This window comes from Macrobrachium nipponense, chromosome 15, assembly GCF_015104395.2.
Source record: "Macrobrachium nipponense isolate FS-2020 chromosome 15, ASM1510439v2, whole genome shotgun sequence".
Taxonomy (NCBI): domain Eukaryota; kingdom Metazoa; phylum Arthropoda; class Malacostraca; order Decapoda; family Palaemonidae; genus Macrobrachium; species Macrobrachium nipponense.
The window spans coordinates 90,108,961-90,126,460 of record NC_087208.1 but is presented as its reverse complement, the minus strand read 5'-3'; positions in this window follow the sequence as shown (position 1 = coordinate 90,126,460).

The window sequence follows — 17,500 nt, the reverse complement described above, 5'->3', positions numbered from 1 at the left end:
CCCCAGAGAAAGCAACAACATAATATATAAAATTCCATGTATGGACTGTCCCTCATTTTATCTCGGACAGTCGAGCAATGGCTTAGAAGTAAGGTTAAGCCAGCATAAATATTCTGTAAAAACTGGGAACACATCTAATGCAATATTCATTCATTTAAGTGAAAAACACCACTGAATTAACTGGATTGGTAGTTCAGTAATTGCAAGGTCAAAAGATGTCTTATCACGAAATCTTTTAGAATCTGCTTTAATACAACTTACTTCTCATTGTAATTTCAATATTAGTTGTGGCCTGTTTCATTTAGACGCTTGTATTTGTAACATGTTTAAGAATGACCTCAAAGTTATAATTACAGACTGAAATAAAAATTAGTTGCCTTAGAGATATCTTCGTTGTATATGTATGTTTAATATGTATTGTGAATATGTATTGTGAATATGTTTTTGTTTACCAAAGTTCTGAATAGCTGTCACTTATAATAATCCTTTAATTGTCTTGCCCTTGGGTCTGAGCAGATTGTCTTAACTTTTTTTATTTTTTTTTTTTTTAAATTGTATACCCATGTTTATGCTTGTTTGGGAAGGTTACTCATCTTCCAGGTGTGTCAGATTTTAGGTACTAATCTCTTTATAATCCCTATCTGTCAATTATACAACCTTTCTTTGTATTGTCAATTCCTCATGTAAGTCAGATCATCTGCTAAGTAAAGGACATTAAACGTCGAAACATCTTGCGGAAACTCCGTTGTTTATTTTTCCCTCGTGGATTATACCTTTATTTATGGATTTATCACGTTCCAAACTTTCGTGATTCAGTTATACATATATATATATATATATATATATATATATATATATATATATATATATATATATATATATATATATATGCATGCATATATGTGCGTACATAAACTTCACAGGTGGACATCTTTATCTCTCTCTCTCTCTCTCTCTCTCTCTCTCTCTCTCTCTCTCTCTCATATTTACATTGTCTATCAAGAAAGTTGGTCAGTCGGGTATGTAGGGTGGGGTATATGGATTCACACACTAGTTGTAAATATACCTGGACCATTATAATCGCTTGTACGATAATGTTGCCTTATCATCAGGATTGTCTTAAGTTTTATTTTATGGTTCTCTCAGTAATTTTCTATTTTTCCGCATTTTTATTTCAAATTGAATAACATTACTATATATGTGTGTGTGAGCCTTCATAAAGGATTTATTTCTGTAAAATTAGAAATAATTCTTTGGCAATTTACTAACTAGCGTCATTCTGATTTCCGGAGAGAAGATGTTCTCGACTTCATCACGTGAATGAACGCAGCTACCTCATCGGATGATGACTGACTTTCTTTTCCTTTTAGAAATATGTATTACAGTGAAAATGTTGTTCCTCAATTAAATAATTATACATTGGATCTGAGGGAAGAGCACCAGTTACTTATTAAATCAAATTTAGGGATGTAGGGCGACTTGGTGACCAGTCGTTTACAAAACACACGTGAGGTAAATGAAGCCAGTTAAATAGTAGCGAGAGGCGACTTTCACCTGGGAAACTCGCGGGAGAAATGAGGTAGTCTCGCCAGAAATAAGCCGAGTATTTGGCGTAGTTTTGAAAATTATTTTCGGGGGTAGATTATGGACTGAATTTGGGGAATTAGGTTTTCTTTAATATATAGACATCAAGTAGAGAAAACAGTCCTTGGATTGGTTAAGTTTAGGGGTCGCTCTATCAAGTTATTACAAAGATATTTACAGTTTGGGGTTGGGCTGCCTTGAGCAGCCCTCAATACCTAGTATGAGAGGGATTGATGGCTGCTCCCTGCCGCCCCAAGACCGGAAAGGGTTAATGGTCAATTTGAAATATTTCGACAATAGCAAAATAACTAACTAGATAAATAAGAAATAAATACGTTTATGGACATAAATACGTAAATATATAAGAGATCTTGTCTAGCGTACAAGAGTTAATCTAGTATACGAAAATATTAATAAGTAAATAAATATAAGATAAATACATTCAGTGACATAAACATTCAAGTATATTTTCAAATAGCTCTCCAGGATAATAAGTTAATCCTTTATGGAAAGTAATGGATTATGACCGCACATGCGCAGAAGATACGACATTGCCTACCGCTTTCAAGAAACGATTTGAAATAAAATATTTATTTCATGTCTTAAAATCGACTACTAAACGAACTCCACAATTAGTCGATTCACAAGTTAAAATGATGCTTCCTTAATCAATTACTAGGAAAAAAGACGATACTTTACGATAACGAAGGGAGAAACAAAAAGAAAGAAACAATTGACATCTCGTGCCATTGCGAGCAAGAGAGAGATAGAGAGATCGCATGACTGAACCCAAGGCTGGGAGTTCGAGCAAGACGAGCGTGGCTGCCCGCCGGAAAAGACTTTGGAGGAGTGTCCCTACGGAGCCACCTACGACATCTGCTACTGCTGCCCGAACAACAGATGCTTGAACGTAAGTCAGAGCTGGTGTTGACACTTTGCTGGAGTCGATTAAGGTTGATTGTAGAAGTGGAAGTTTGCCGAAGTGTTCTCTGGAAGTCATTGCATGTCTGGTCTAGGACTGAGCCAGGGCTGACACTTTCTGCAGTCGAATAAGGTTGATGATATATGCTTTGCCGAAGTGTTCTCTGGTAAGTCATTGCATGTCTGGTCTAGGCCTGAGCCAGGGCTGACACTTCTCTGCAGTCGAATAAGGTAGATTATATATTGTTGAAAAGTTGTCCTGAAGTCACTGCATGCTTGGTCAAGGTCCTGAGTTCGTAGGCTCGCAAACTTCTCTGCATGGTCGAATAAGGAGTTGATTAATATATGTAGAAGACAGATTGCTGAAGTTTTTTGGTTTTTGGGAGTCATTGCATGTCTGGTCTAGGTCTGAGTCAGAGGCTGACACTTCACTGCATCGAATAATGTTGATTGTATATATATTATATATATATATATATATATATATATATATATATATATATATATAATATATATATATATATATATATATATATATATATAGAAGATTGCTGAAGTGTTTTCTAAAGTCACTGCAGGCTTGGTCAAGGTCTGAGTTAGTTGACACTTCAGTGGAGTTGAATAAAATGGATTACATATATATGAAATTGCTGGAGTGCTTCCCGAAGATGAGGTTTTCAGGGAACAATGGAATTAATTTTTCCTGGAGATGTGACCTCCAGAAAAAAATGTACTAAATGCACATATATAATGTCATATGAAGCAATTTTGTCTTCCTAATTAATACAGATTTCTGAGCATTTTGCTTTATTCTATTCTAATTCACTTTTTTACATCCTCACAGGGTCCAGGAGATAGGTGCGGAGGAGACTACGATTTGTCTGGACCTTGTGCCGAGGGCCTGGTCTGCAGGCCTTACTATGGTGGAGAATATCCAGGTCTGTACGAGACCTGTCAGTGAAAACCTGTCGCTCTGAATGTGCACAAGAGAACTCCAAAGTCCAGACCTAACCTTAGACCTGGGAATAAAGGCAATTAAACAGAAAATAAGGTTGGTGATTATCCGAATAACGCAACCTGAACAGAAATTAACGTTGTTGATTCTCTGAGTAGCAGGACAAGTAGGTCAGGCAGAAGGGGACCAAAGAATGACAATTTTTTTTTTAGAAAAAATGTTGTCACCAACAAAAGCTCCACAAGGCTTCAATACATTGTGTACAATAATCACCTTTGTGCTCCTTGTTTAATGAACTGTTCCATAGCTGTTTATTCTATAAGTTACATTATAATTTATAATTAAAGAATAAAAACATTGTAATTTCAATGTAGGTAACAAAACTTGATTTGTAGAACATAAGTAACACTTGGAATAATCATGGGCGAGATTATGTTTGATAGAATACCGTCTCAGTACCACTGCAATGCAAATCAAAATGCAAAATCAGAAATAAATTAATATAAATATGCATATCTCTGTTCATTAATTATGATTATTGATCAATTCTTTTCTACCTCCTAACTTTTCTTGACATATTAGTAAACGCAATCTTACTAATTATTTAACAACAAGGCAGAAGACTAACTGGATGAAAATGTCTCAAATTTTCAAGTAGATTTAACAGTTTCGTGCAAGTTAAAGTCTTTAGTCTCGATAGATTTCGGTACTCCAAAGACTCGTTAAAACTGCTTTATGGCGGCAACTGGCAACTATGTATACGTCTTACAATTAGTACCATTCATGTGAACTAGGGAATTGTCCATCCTAACGAAGTCAGGTAAGTCTTCATTAGTTAGCATTACATCTGTTTCATGCAAGTCTTCGTCTGTTTTAGCTCTAAGACAAACCTTGGTTAAACATTGCGGGTACAAAACTACTTCTCTGTTAAGCACAAATCTGACAGTATGGTCATCAGCAGTACTAATCAAACATATTTCTTCGTCATCGTGTATCTCTGAGAAATAACAGACATCCGTTTCATCTGAACCTTCATCCTAATAACAGGACTTCATTGATATATTTTTCTTCCTTACTTTCATCCATTATGAGATATGTACAATCAATTTCTGATTCATCTTCATCTATTGTTGAATGCTCATAATCAATCTGTAATTCACCTTCATAAATTTGTTCACCTGTAATAATAGGTTCAGCTGCAATGATTTGTTCAGAGGCATTAATTTGTTCAGATTCAATACTTTGTTCAGAGGCTATAAATTGTTCAGCTGCAATAAATTGATCAAAGTCAATACTCTGCTCAGAGCTCTGAGTATCAAGGCTTGCATTGTTAATGTTATTTATTTGTGCACAATCTATCATAGAATCATTCCCCCCTAAGGACATTTCTTCGAAACTGTTATCTCTACTACTTATTTCACTATTATACATTAAATCTGTGCTACCCGGGCTAGCATTATTATCCATCTTAGTTTCTTGGATGTTCGCTTCTCTAGAAGATGTCGTCTCAGATAAATTGATCAGATTTATGCAAGACTTTCCTTCTTCTAGCTGAAAACAAACATTTTCTCTATTTCTGCGTTGCAAATTGATTTTATTTTCTCCACAATCTAACATTATTCTACATCTCCGCATAGCTTTATATGAAAACAGAACTTGAGTAGGATAAATATCTTTCTTCCGATACTACAAACACTTCTTTAAAAGTTTTGTCTAAAATGTCTATGTCCAGTGTGACATTACCCAAAGCATTAATCTGTTTTCCTTATATTCCTCTTATAGTTCTACCAGGACCTTGTATTTCTGAATCTGCAAAGCCTAAATGTTTTATTAATATTTGTTTATCTATTATATTTACTGCACTGCCTGTATCTAAAAGTATTGAGCATTGTTTACCATAAATTCTTGTTTGGATGATAGGTAAATCTTCTTGGCATATTTCCTTTCCTTCAAAAGGCAACTTGAATGTATTTTCCTTACCTACAGTGACTATTTCTTTCTCATTTTCTACTGGTAAGGAAGCTCTCTTTTGTACTACCCCCTTCTGTAATTGTCACTGCGTCTGATTATTATTTTAGGGTGTACTTCTCTGAGCATTATAGTTGGTATTATTATTAAACCAACAATTCTGTGTTAGGTGACCTGTCTTATTACAATTTGAACAATACCTTGGTCGCCTACAATTTTTTGAGTTGTGTGGTTGGAATAACCACAATTGGCACAATTTTGTTCTTGTTTATTATTTTGTGTTCCATTATCAATGGACTCTGGTTATGGGTTGGGCCGAACGAACTTTGATTTTGATTCCCATTGTTTGGATTTCCTCTGTGCTGTTGAGGCCTATATCTACTATTTCTGTTTGCTTGGAAAATTTTTCCATGACTGTTCTCAGGATTATTCCTAGAATCTTGTTTCCCTTGGTGTCTATGGCTGAAATTTCTAGATCTGTCTGGAACACTATTTGTCCTTCTCTGAAAATTATTCCTATTTCTACCAGGGTTTCCATTATTTACAAAACCTGTAAATTCTTTTGCTAGATGCAGTCCTCTTTTGCACAGTTCCCTTTGCATAAACCTTAAAGCTGTGAGACTATCATGCTTGGGATCAGGTTCCTATTTCTTAAAAAACCGGTTATCTTCCTCCCCGAGAGCGTCATATACTATACCATGGGCTATGTAGTTTAATACCTCCCTCAAACTCACTAAATCTCCTACATCATCATTAAAAGCATTGCGATCGCCCATAACTACTCCTGTTCTCTTTAAATCAATAGTTAAGTTATGGATGGCATTTTCTACATCAGTATGGAAATTTGCTATACTGTTACCATCATATTTCTGGTGTAAAAACTTGCTAAGATTGCACCATCGATCTTGCTGAGTGATAGGTTACCAAATTTCAAAACACACCTCGAATTCTGCAAGTTTTGATTTCCTGGAACTTGATCGAATTTAACGTTCGATGGGCATCTCCTTTCTCTGAACTAACATAGAGTAACGCTTCATCTATTTTCTTGCGTTCATCGGTAATTCCACTAATTTATTCTTTTCAGGATGACCCTTTTCTACATTACCGCAAAAGCGTGTAGCCTGTGTTATTACAGCAGCCTGTGCCATATTAGAATACCTAGGTACTTGCAAAGGGTTAGTAATGTTATTATTGTTAGCAACAATCACACTAGTCGTGGGTATATTTGCTACTGTCGAAAGCTGTACTCTGGGTGGACTTTCGCTATGCGATCGTCGTGGGGGAAATTTTGTCTGATTATTTAGTCTCGATTGTCGGTCAGGGGTTGGACGTAGGCTATAATGGTTCGAGTAGGGAGTTCTGCTTCTTTGCAACCTGGTGATAATTTCATGAAAGTTTCTATCCATACTACAACCGGACTAGATACAATAAAAAAAAAAAATTTGATCCATTGTTGTACATACATTACCTTCATGTTGGCAGAAGTCTGTGGTCCCTATCTTGCCTATCTAATTTCCTTATATCTACGTCTACGGTTTTCTTCCTTCAATCTGGAAAAACATTAACATTAGTACATGCCGTTATTCCTTATTCACAACACTGCACTTCGTGAACTGAATGACAATATTTTTATGGTTCTAGATTTATCATACAATGATAAGGAAGAAAGAAAATTATTTTATCGTACAAATTTACGGCAAAAAAAAAATTACCTCAAAGCTGATTGTTATGAACTATTTTTATAAAACCATTATTATTATCATTGCAGTGCGTGTGAGAAATTTCTATTTTGATTTATTATCTAACGCTAATCTATTGGGATACTTCAAACTTTTCTTTTTTCTTCTGGTTCTGGTTGCGCCGAACACTTCCGCACAGCCGCTGAAGTCCTCTTGCACACCTGTTGAAGTCTACTGCGCTGCTGTTGCTTAGCGCCGCCAGCGTAGTCCGTTGGTTGGGAAATCGTAGCACTGTATGGAGAAGTGGGTGCTATCTCGATCCTCACAATATTTTAGCGCTCTTGGGTTGATTGAAGAATTCCATCAATCGCTTTTCCATGAAGTTTCGCTGCGCTGAATTTGAAATTCATCTTGGTTCGCTCTATGCGTTCTTGCGTTTTCCATTAAAATGCATTGTCGAGTTGATATGACTTAGGAATGCGGCAATCCTGGTTCAGTATTCTTTGTAGGCTTTCATTGCGTTTCGTCGCTCTCGCTTCGTTCCCCCTCTCGGCTGTTTTGAAGTTGTTATGACTACTTGTCGCGTCGTCACCGGGTACCCAGTCTGGAGCTGTGTTTCGTTGTTCTTTGTCACCTTTTTTCTTTCTTCCTTCGAGTTATTGAACTCGGACATTTTTTCTTTTTAATTGTGGAGTTTGTACATGGATTTTTCTGTTATTTGTGTGTGTTTCTTTATCGGTGTTTGCACTTCGAATCCACAACCGTTGAACACCAGTTTTTATGTTGCGACTATCCTTTTATTCTCTTTCTCTCTTCTCTTCTCTTTATTATAGTCAGTCTTTTCTTCGGCAACCTTGGTTGTATTTGTTAAAGTTAATATTTGTTATATGGGATAACCTTCATATATATTGCTTGTGGTTGAGTTTTTCTTTTCTTAGGAACATTGTAGATTCATGAAATCTTATTAAGTTTCCTTTCATTATCCAGTCTCTCAGGAGTTTCTAGGGTACTGGGAGCTCTGGCAAGTTAAACACCACTTAGTTTATCTTAATTCTTATTAATGAACACAAGTTTCACATTTAATACACTACACAAAAATTCACAGGGAACAGAGAGTACGCCGACACAAGCTCCCCGTATAAGGCTTCGATCTTGATTCAACTTTCCCGAGACTTCAAGTGAAGTTTCAACCTAACTTCTACATTTTAGCTCCTCCTTAACTTCAACTAGGATAAACCCTACTTCTTCTTGAGTGGCTTTTCCTATTTCCGGTGCCACCCCTGTGTGAATTTGATTGGTTGTTCTAATCTATTGTAACCACCCAGTTGAGGTGTCAAAGTTCAGATTTTCCACTGGAGTCATTACAAATTTGTTTTGGCAAGTTGCTGCCTGTGTTTGGTCTCGTTTTTCAAATTGCTATGGCTGCAATTTGTTCATACCACACTTCTACCTTCTCTTCGCCATCATCTACCATAACTCTACCATCACTCTACCAGTGGATTTTCCTATCTAATTGTCCCTACACATATTTACACAGACTTCTGTTGCATTCCTAACAAATACGTATATGTACACATACATGAATGCATGAATATATACATACATACACCCATTTGTAGTATATATATAATATAGTGTATGCAGATGTAGCACAGGAAAATAAAACACTGTGATACATTTCATCTATACATCACGAAAAGAATGACAGAAAACAAAATGCCGTTGTAAATAACTCAAACAAAGTAGCTCTAGAGTTTAAAAAGCTTCAGCAGCAGCCAATGTAGAGTGGACATTAAGTATTTAGTCTTCCCGGTTTGCCAGTTGAAGGAAAAAGTGTCATTGCCATCTATGTTCCCAGTAGGAGGGTAGCGCCGGCAGTGTACTTCATGCGGTGCACTGTAATCATTACTTGAAGGTTCTTTGCAACGTCCCTTCGGCTCCTAGCCGTTATCCCTTTTATTCCCTTCCTTTAACTGTTACCAATACCCGTTCATAATCCATCTTTTCCCTTCAATTCTTAACTTTCTCACTCTCCTAGCAATTGATTTATAGTGCAAATGTGAGGTTGTCCTCCTGTTACACCTTTCAAACCTTTTTACTGTGAATGACCACATAGTTACTAGCACTTGGCCTACGACCTAAATTCTACTTGTGTGTGTGTGTGTGTGTGTGTGCGGGGTTGGATTCCCACACCCCTAGTACTTACAGCTGCCGCCTAATTTCAGCACCTTGTTAAAGCTTCAATGGCCGGACCAGCTGTCACCGAAAATATGCACACAAGACCTCAGGCTCGTATCTTTGTTGCAACAATTCATTATGACACTCACACATAATTCAGTTCCCCGGCATAAAAGTCAGTAATGTGTATCCATCTTACAAATATACACATTACATTAATTCCAAGAGAAAATTTTCCGGTATATATGTAATCAAATAGGAGATATCAAAGGTGATTAAGAATATTTACGTATAGACAGGTAATGTTAATATATAGAAAATGGACAGAAGAATAAACGAGTGGTTTATGAACACTGCATATGTTTCGAACATGAAAAAAAAATTGACTGAGATTTCCAGCACCTCACAAACTGTTACCGAATAAAAGATATTTCGCTGCAATGCAACGTGAGCATCAAGAAGTAATAATCTTTTGAAATAAAGAGGGATTCGATTTCCAATTAAAGGCCATTGAAAATATCTTTTCAAAGTATATGAAGACGAAATTAGAAAATCTTCCATTACAAGGGATTGAGAGTGAGAATAATAATAAAATAGAATCACTCAATTTCAGATAACTGGCAAGTGTAATATAGAATTCAAAGGAAAATAAAAAGCGAAGAAATCGTTTGCATTTTGGGAATGGAAGTTGTCCTGAAACTAAACTAGAATAAGGCAGAACCTGAGGAAGAAAGTGACATTTACTTCAGCAGTCTTTTAATTAGTTAATTAAGTCTTGATTTCTCCAGTCACTAACTTAACAAGGAAGACGGTCAACTGTCGTCAAATCACTAACAAAGACATTGCCTCTTACCTTAGTCCTTTTGCCGATGGCGTTGCTATTTCCAGTAATGAGGAATTGTTCTTCTTCACGTACCCTAATGAGAGTTAAATATTTAGTTCATAATGCTGCTTTATCAGTAGTAGGTTATCATTTATAATTATGTATATGTATGTTGTATAACAATTGTTGTATATATATATATATAATATAATATTATATATATAATATATAATTATAATATATATATATATATTATAATATTTATATATACATGTATATACATATATATATATATATATATACTATATATATATATATAAATATATATATACATGTATATGAACATATAATATATATATAATATATAAAATATTTTATTATATTAATTTAATTTTAAAATAATATTTAATATTTTATATAAAACAATGGATTAAATTTAAAAATAATATAATTATAGACTATATATATAATATAAGTAATATTATATATATAATAACAAGTATATATATATATATTTATATATATAGGATGGAGAAAAGCCTTCATCTCAGGGCCTGCTAAAATATAACATAATTAAACCAAGACTCAAGACTCCGTATTAATATCAATAACTAAGTGATGTACTGACGCTCTCTCGTTTGGAAACAAGGGGAGGGACGTACAACAAAGATATTTAAAAGAAAACTGGGGTGGAAGAAGTTCGCACCATTTAATTGGGGGAACCAAAGCTTTTGTTTAATTTGTCAACCGATTCCAAAAAACAGACAGAGAATAGTCACTGGGTGCTCGTGTAACAATGTGGAAATTCTTTTATGAAAATTATGTTTTACACTTATTGCATTGTTCTCGTGTGTTAGAGAATTCTTTCGTTTCCAAAGTACTGTTGGCCAACGAAGAATTGGCGTAGTTTCTTAATTCATTGTTCGTTATGGAAATATTGCTATATGCAAGCGCCAGATTATTTACTTAACAATACATAACATTTCCTTTCAAAGGAAATGTTATGTATTGAGTAGAGTTATTCAAAGTATTAAAGATAATTATTTTGTAAAGTAAGGAAAATATATACCGATGGGTTCACGATTTTTTATTTTATTCTCAACTCTAGAGCTTCGTGACAGCATACCTTAAGCATTTTGAAGTTGGCTTTGCTGCCGTTCGAGTCTTGACTCAACGTATCGTACTGGACTGGGGTGTTGTCATTTCGTCTACTTCAGCCACAGCCGATAAATAATACATCAAGGCGATAACATTCTTTGAAAACGCTGTGCAATTAAACTAATTTTGTCCTTTGATCAATAAAATAATTTGCATGCCACATTTCGTGGGCCTAAATTGGACTTAATATTTTCACACATTATTAGCCTAGGTCTATTTTCAGCAGTATACTCTCTCGGATACGTAATATAAATGAATATTTCATTTATATTACGTATAATAATATGCTTTAATTGATTATTCCTGTTATTCTTGCTTTATTAGCCATGTTCGCCTTTCTTCTTATCCTTTTCATAATTACTTACCATAATTTGCTCAGACCTAGCTATTCAAAGTCAAAACGCAATCATAAAAAAATCAAACGAATATAATTCAGTCTTTTATTTTTTATCAAATTCCTTGCATATCATCCTGCTTCATTTGGACACGTTGGAAAGCTGTGAGAGTCAAAATTGACGAATACATTAAGAAAGACACTCTCATTAAAGCTTTCTTAGGTTGATCATTCTGTAGCTATTAATTTCTTTTAAATAGAAATTAATTTAAATTAGTTTCACATGTATACCTAGACCTACTACCATAAGCGTATTATAAGTAGCTGAAAGGATAAGAATTATGAAAGGTGACCTTCTCGTTTAAGTCTATTTCATGTTTTTTTTTTTTTTTCTTTCTTTTTTCAAGAAAAACCTACTGCTTTAATCAAGGGTTGCTCTTTGACGTCTACAACAATCTTACAGGGTGTAACACGAGTGTATGCACATATTTTGGGGAATGAAAGATAGTTTCTTTGAACAGAAAATATTTTATAAACATGCATTTTAAGGCGTCCGTTGTCGGTGCGGGGAATTTTAAAATAACCGTTATCATTAGTGATGCTTTCACGCGGTGGAGTTCATAGCGAGAAGTTGGATCGAGTCGTCTGATATGTAGAAGAGAGCGGAGGTGGCGTATAAGTGATGGAGGGATTAGGCCGATGTTAATAAAGTATCTCCCAATAAAATGTATTCTTTAGGTTTTGAAGAAAATAAAATGCATGCATCATTGAAACTGTTTCCCTTCCTATCCATGGTATTCACTGGCCACCGAAAAAAATAAAACAAAAAGAGTAAGCCTAACTGACTCTCTCGTCCATCAAAGATAAGTTTGCTTATTCATTAGACTTATTCATTAGACACCTAGCAAAGATTTCAAGTGTAGATTTACAAATCTCTTCCTCTCCATCTAAAGTATTCATCAAACACCAGTCATAAGCGTAGAGCTAGTCATGATTCTTGGTTCAGCAATATCGTGACGAGGCACTAGAATTCAAAATTCACAAATGAAGGTTGCTCAGCAACATTTACTCTACTGTATTGTCTTGCTCTATTGTGGTGCTTCGAGGTGTTCCACCTCTAGGCCCATGTTCTAAACTTTGCCGTTCTTTAAACAATTTGATTCATCTATGTATGATTCACTCCGGTTTATTAAGCTTTCTTGATATCTCTCCAACAGGAACTTGCACCAAATGCAGTGCAATAATTTTCTCGCACTCATCGAGGGATGTTTCTTAGACCGATAAATGACACATTGACATTAGATTCCCGTGCACATAACGACATCTAAAGCAATAGAGTGAGGTCGCATGGTTCACACTGTTAGGTTATCGTTTTTCTTTTTTTTCGTTTTTAAATTTGATAGCATTTTGTGAGATTCCAATGTTTTCTGTAAAATTTAGCAAATGGAATAGTTCAACTACCTTCAACTTAATATTGAAATGATAATGTAAGGACTATGTTTATGCGATACTACTAGTGATAGGTGTCTCCTATCTATTTGATAATGTATATCAGTGGTTGTGATATGACGTTTTTTATCACTTCGTTTCGTTCAGGTCAATTTTGCTATATGGGAAATAGTTTTACACAATAACATAACATAATGTTCTAAAGATATCAGTGGCTCTTTTTAACGTCATTACATATGATTTCTTCCATCTTTGAAAAGAAAAATAGATAAATGAGGCATGAATCGTGCGTCAGGCAGGTGAATGAAAAATTATGAAACTCTGCCACCAGTTTTTTGGCCGACAGTACATCCCGTACGACGGTGACTTGACTCAGAGACGAGAATCGATTCCGACTTTGAGCAATCTTCTGGTGGCTCCCACATATTTCCCGATTTTACATTTCGGGCAAATAAAGCAATATACCACCAATTTTCGCATCAAAGCCGGAAGTTTATCTTTCTGGGAGAACAAAGAACCCAGAGTTTTAGGATTTTTAGCTATTAACTTGAGATCCATAGCCGGAAAAGTATTCTGAATTACTTTTTGTATTTTCAACTTAAATGCGTTGGACTGAATGAAAGGCATAGAGGCATACATTTATAATTTAGGTACGTTCGGTACAGGTTGACGTGGCTGAAATTTATTACTTAGAAAGTTATTCGCATATTAATGTATGCCTCTATGCCTTTCATTCAGTCCAACGCATATAAGTTGCAAATACAAAAAGTAATTCTGAATACTTTTTCGGCTGTGGATCTCAAGTTAATAGCTAAAAATCCTAAAACTCTGGGTTTCCTTTGTTCCACGCCGGTGAAATTATGTGATGGCAAGGACGTAGGGAAAAAGTCAATTACAGAAATAGGTGAAGCAACATGTAAAGGAGGACCAAGGGTCAGCAACGAAAAAATTGTGGAGGGAAGACATAAAGTTGCCCGCTGAAAGCTCAGGTGGAAGTGTGTGAAGTGACTGCCGAGCCAACTTGAAGGTAAGTGTGAATGTCGACTGTGTATAAGGTAAAAGCTAAACGCTTTCTTGAGATAACTTGTTTGTATGGGTGAGAAATATTGAGACAGGTAGAATTGCTCTAAAGACCAGCATCAGTGAAATGATGGATCAAGGTGTTTTGAGATAACTGGTTATCTGGAAAGCAAGGGCAATGATTGATTGGCGAAAAGAGTGTATCATTAGGAAGCGTATGAAGGAGGGAAGATAGGAAGATCAAAAATTGGTATTTGATAGAGTGGAACAACTGGAATGGAGAATAGTGCAGTGTGTGTCAGGGATCCGACGCGTTGTTGTGTAGGTGTATTAGGAAGCAGATGTGGGAGAAGTATTCTACACAAGGTGTTCATTCACAATTCAGAGGTCAAAATGTGAAGGTGAAAGTGAATCTTGACCTGTCTTTTTTCATCAGCCAGTCTGGTATGAGGAACCAACTTAATCTTATACATGTTTTCTTTTTCTTATAAACCTGCTTGACTTTTTTTATCCGGGAAAATATTACGCCACTAGCACATAACACCAACTTTCCTTTACCTTGAGAATAAGTTACACCTAAGGAGAATTATAACTGGTAAACGCAAAACCCAATGGATAAATTGACTATCTATCATTATCACTGTCCACGAACCATAAGCCCCAAGTTAGAATCATTGCCAGATCAGATACACTAATCACTTATAATTCTGCCCGGTTATAAGTTATTCCCAAGATAGTGGGTACTGAATATTATAATGATTAATACCAATGAGATATATTAACACTTTATAACAATAATAAATACCAGTCGTTATGAGGGTTATTGAGAGTTGTTAATTAATCAGTTAGAGGTGTTCACCTTTCATAATAGTGGATACCAATCTTAGGGTTACAAGTTGACTTTAACAATTAATATGTATCAATATAATAAAAAGGTTTCTGAAGCTTGTTAAATAATTTATAGCAAAAATAATTATACAATGCAAAGTAATTAATTACTTCTGGTCTGAAGTAGACTAATGTGGAGTCTATTCACCACTTTCTCTTTACTGGGAAGGCTTTCAATTGTCCCTTCACTCTTTACGGCATAATAGTCTACCGCTCATCATATCTACGTCGTATCAATGGTCCGTGGAACGAAGGTTATTCTTAAGGAAAGTGTGTCTGAGAAGGACTATTGAATCCTGTGTAGCTTCAGCTTCATCAGGCAATCCTTCACATACCGTCGACCACATTTGATAAAGGATAAAAAAAAATTATGTATGTATTATATATATATATATATAATATATATATATATATATATATATATATAATATATATATATATTATATATATATATATATATATAAATTCCAATTCCTCTTTTATACCAACGTCTATAGAATAGTCCATATACCTTGTTTTATATCTTTCCAAGGTTCGCTATCCGGCGAGCCCAGTGGGAACGGAATATATCTTATTACACCTTCAACAGAAGATGACCAACTTTTACGTCCATAGATTCCTGTCACGCGTCGATCCAGAGGGATTCTTGACTAGGTCGTTAAAACGTCCGGAGGATCTTTTTCGTGCCATATTTCAGCTTCCTAATATCTTTGTTTATCCTAATGGCGCCGTTCATTTTTCCACAAGAGTGACATTAATTTTATAGTTTGTGAAAATGGTGAGAAGGAAGTGAGAATGATACAGATCATAACGATAAAGACCCAAAGACATTCCGGAACGAAGTTCAAGTATTTCCCAATATATTATGGAATAAAATGGGGTAACATTTCTTGCGGAAAAAATAAAGATTTTGGCATACCTCATAAATAAGATTTGCTATACTTATCGTCCATTAGACGCAGAAGACCCCAACTTCGATATTTGCATTTAAAAACAAATGAGAAAACATTCTTGCCAAAATCATCCACTGATGTTTATAATGATAATCGTCAAGATGCCGAAGACCTAAGGTCATTTTCTTCTTCCTCCCTTTTGTTCCAACATTTTGACATAAATCCTTAAATGCCATATCGAGCTCAAAGAAGGAATTCTAACCAATTTTAAAAAGTGTACGTAAGGTTTGAAGATGACTGGCAACCAAGATTTGATGTTTTTCTATTCTTATTGTTCCTTTGAATGGATGTGAGAAAATGTGGAGACGTCCAACAAATAAAAAAAATACTTTATTCATTATATTTAAATTATTACACTAGTGACAATATATGACATTAACGTTCTGCAAAAGGTCCTCCTCCAGCTATTTAAGCCTGAACATTTTCTAAGCCTCGAACATTTTGTTTAGGGTTGGCGTGCCTCGACTGACAGATGTCATAGAGGGTCGCGATTATGAAGGGAAACGGGATTGGTCCCATGCTGTTGATAAAGGAAGACTTACAGATGGTGGAATATTTTCCTTCGGGATTTATTAGAAAAAAGGAAGAGAGAGAGAGAGAGAGAGAGAGAGAGAATTGCAAACGTCCACGATACTGAATTCAAACTTTGGCTTTACTGCTAAGACAAAGCCCTTAATTTTTGCAAACTTCCAAGTTTTCTTTTCTGTCATTCTGAGCGATCTTCCACAGAAGAGAATAAGGGAGAGAGAGAGAGAGAGAGAAGAGAGAGAGAGAGAGAGAGAGAGAGAGAGAGAGAGAGAGAGAGAGAGAGAGAGATTTTTATAATGTCCCCTAATCTTAGACCCTTACCTATTACGTAGATATACCTTTCACTACTACGTCTATATCAAGGATTACAGTGTGAATGGAAACACGATCTATTTATAATAAGCAATTGCTTTTCGAGATGGATGAGGAACCCCCACTTTATTTATTCCTATATTTCATTTTGCATATTCGTAGACTGATATTAACTGTATGCCATATGAGCGATCTTCCACAGAAGCGAATAAGAGAGAGAGAGAGAGAGAGAGAGAGAGAGAGAGGAGAGAGAGAGAGAGAGAGATATTGAATATTTCTCCTCGAACTGGTAATACAGTACCGATTTTTATTTTCCAAAGAAGAGTCGAGTCTTCTAATCGCTATGAAGTGAGAAACCAAGAGAGAGAGAGAGAGAGAGAGAGAGAGAGAGAGACAGACAGACAGACAGACAGACAGACAGACAGACAGACAGACAGACAAAGAGATATTTTTATAATGTCCCTCTAATCTCAGATCCTTACCTATTACGTAGATATACCTTTCACTACTACGTCTATATCAAGATTATTAGGATTACAGTGTGAATGGAAACACGATCAATTCATAAGCAATTGCTTTTCGAGATGGATGAGGAAACACCCACTTATTATTCCTATATTCATTTTGCATAATCGTAGACTGATATTAACTGCATTATATGGAAGAGTGAGGCAATGTAGCTCGACCGTTCTGAGTGATGGAAACACGTCTACTGTTAGAAATCGTCTGAAGAAGTTGATAGTTATGAAC